Below are 2,992 nucleotides of genomic sequence, written 5' to 3'. Positions count from 1 at the left end.
CGCATGATCTAACACCAGATAACTACGCGTAATGCTGGAGGGACCGGCAGGGCCTACTACCAGTCTCTACTAACACTCAAATCACTAACAAGACTGGGAAACCAACGATCACCTTCATCAGTAGCACTATTTCTAATAGTAGTATTAGTTCAATATACATAGATCTTTTTCAGTAGACCACGGGGCGCAAGAGTGGGTGCGGGTGGTCTCTGCGTCTCACAGGTCATTGAAAATAGACATTTATGTTAGGTTTACTAACAATGTAGTAATTATTACCTTAGTAATACCGTAAGGTGCCGTAATTCAGCGCATCGCCTAAATCCGCGTAATTGGTCCAAAATTTGCCGAAATTTAAGAAAAATTTTGAAATTTGCCCATACTGCTATTTGTATATGCTGGTAATGCATCATAATTCCAATTATAATTATCATTAACAATAATTTACGATTTTTGAGAAATATTCCAAAATGTTCTGAATTACGGCATTTTACGGTATTGCGTTATTTAGTAAGGTAGGTTATAGCGGTATTTGAGATGGTTTAGTGGGGTTGCTAAGCATTTTTGCACTACTTTGTATTTATCACACCAACACTGACGACATTAGCGTTCTTTGAGTGGTATTTCTGTTATGTAGTAGTGACCTCTATCGTTTTTATTCTAACCTTCATAACATAATTACCGTGAGCGTAGTATTGGAAATAACATAGAAGTAGCTTTTGTATTTGTAGTTAAGGTATCATGGTATTGGTTCCCCGCCCTTTGGTTCAGAAAGGGGTATGGGCGCGTTCTGCCATCTCGGTCGAGGCAGATTTCTTGTGTGAACAGGTTACAGCATGGACGTTCTAGGGTTCCAGAATGAAGTGTTGTGCATTTGAAGATGGGATGGGTTCGCGTTCGTGCTTTACTTCTGCTTATCTATAAAGTTATATACAATAACCGACTCTTAGCTTAACTATTTGAATTAACAGTTGCAAATACAATAATCGTTTTGAGCTTACTAACATGTCAACGCGTTAATTTTATCATAATGATCTTTTATTTGCATCCATCGAACCATTCTGAATGGCCGCTGTGAGAATATCACCAAGAACTTCTCACATGCAATAGGGCTGGATTGTCATACATTGAAACATCAAGGTTCTCGCTCTTTCGGATTCATTTTTTGTTGTTTGTCATTAGTTTCAGGGATTGTTATCGTGGGAATCCAAAGAGCGAATTTTGTATGACTTCAATGTACGCCAATGCTGCCATAAGGCATGTAGCAATCACTAACGTTCCTTCTCTCTTTATCCTTGTTTTCATATCTAACCCGCTTCGAGGATTAATTCATCGAAGAGGAAAGGCATCTCTTATCATGGCAGCGTAATGGCCGAGAAAACGTCGGTTTGCGGTCGCATCTCTGCATCCTCGGTTCTGCCCCACGCTCGCCAAATCGATACGCACTTGATTCGCCCACCTAGCTTGCTGCACACGACGCCTTTATTAAGTATAAAGTTTCTGTAATCATTGAATACTAATTGAAAGGTAAATCAAATGAACTTATTATTTAACTAATAACAAATTTGTTCCACAGAGCGATTTACAAAATACCACACAAAATCCATGCTTTCACATATCCTTAGGCAAAACACTTCACTACCGTTATATGTATGACTGATTCATGTTCTTTCGACCTTGCATCATTCATACGTGTAGGGGAAGTCTAGAGTAAAAGCAAAACTTAAAGAACCTTCTGGTCAAAGATGTTGCGTTGCCTACTTCCAAAACTCCAAATCCCCCGGTGTATTATGGACGGTATGAGTTTTCAAACTTATGCTGGAGACTTGGCCCCTGACCCCCTTGTACATCAATAAAATAAAAAAAAAATAATAATAATAAACTATGAAAATTAAAAAAAAAGAGAGAAAATCGAGTAGTTGTCCAGTGCCTGTAATTTTCAGTATTTCTGTGTCCAATTGTATAGAAATTGATGAAAACTGTTTGCTTGACGATTTTTACAGACAATGTAAGTATTTTTCTAACCCTTGGAAAAGATGGCATAGCCCACTGAATCAATTTATAATTCGTTTACATCGAGACTCACCGTCAATCTACTACTGCACTGAACTAATGGACATCTGAACTTTCCATTAATTAAGCTCCGCTTCTAAAGCTTGACGCTCTAGTACTACTTCACACTGCTGTTCGGCGTGAATGTATCGAAGCGTCAACGCTGACTCATGACGATTATGAATATGGAACCGAACAACTAAACAAGTGTTAGCGAAATGTAATGAAATGACAAAAAAACAGAAACATTTTAAAACAAATCTTTGAACTGTTTAGTAGTTAGTACCATATCATTTAATTCCAACTTGAATGTGTATACTTTGATAGTTATGCGTTTTTCAACTTCAAATGTAGTCTTTTAGTGCCAAAAGCTGTATAATGTAGAACCGGTATCCGGGGTTCAAAGGATCCGTTTCAGGAGTCAATATTTGTAGATGGGCCTGCCTTATCCGAGTGGTTCGTCCGCGACTGCTGAAGATGTCTGGCTTCGATTCCCGGTCTATCCAGGATCTTTTCGTAATGTAAATTTCCTTGACTTCCCTGGGCATAGAGTATCATCGATGATGAATTCGATATATGAATTCGATAATGAAAAAAAAAATGGCAAAAGAAGCCCTTAGGAAGCGCTCATTGTTAGGAATTCTAAATTACATTTGGTGGCAGTGTTGTATAATCTAGATTCCATCTGACCACATTGAAATCGATATCAAGATTTATATGGATCTATTTCGGGATCACTTTTAGTAGATTCTAAGACATATCCACGAATTAAATTACCCCGAATGTCACTAGTCCGAATTCCATTTCCCCCCACAGACCCAATTACCCGAATCCCATCACCCCAAATAACCCATTATCCCGAATAACATTACCCTCAATGATTCATTACCCAAAAATAGTCGTCACTTCGGGTCACCGGAGAAACAAAAGCGTGTACAGAAGC

The sequence above is a fragment of the Aedes aegypti genome, chromosome 3 (assembly GCF_002204515.2).
Source record: "Aedes aegypti strain LVP_AGWG chromosome 3, AaegL5.0 Primary Assembly, whole genome shotgun sequence".
Taxonomy (NCBI): Eukaryota; Metazoa; Arthropoda; class Insecta; order Diptera; family Culicidae; genus Aedes; species Aedes aegypti.
The sequence above is the reverse complement of the archived record's forward strand: the minus strand, read 5'-3'. Positions refer to the sequence as shown.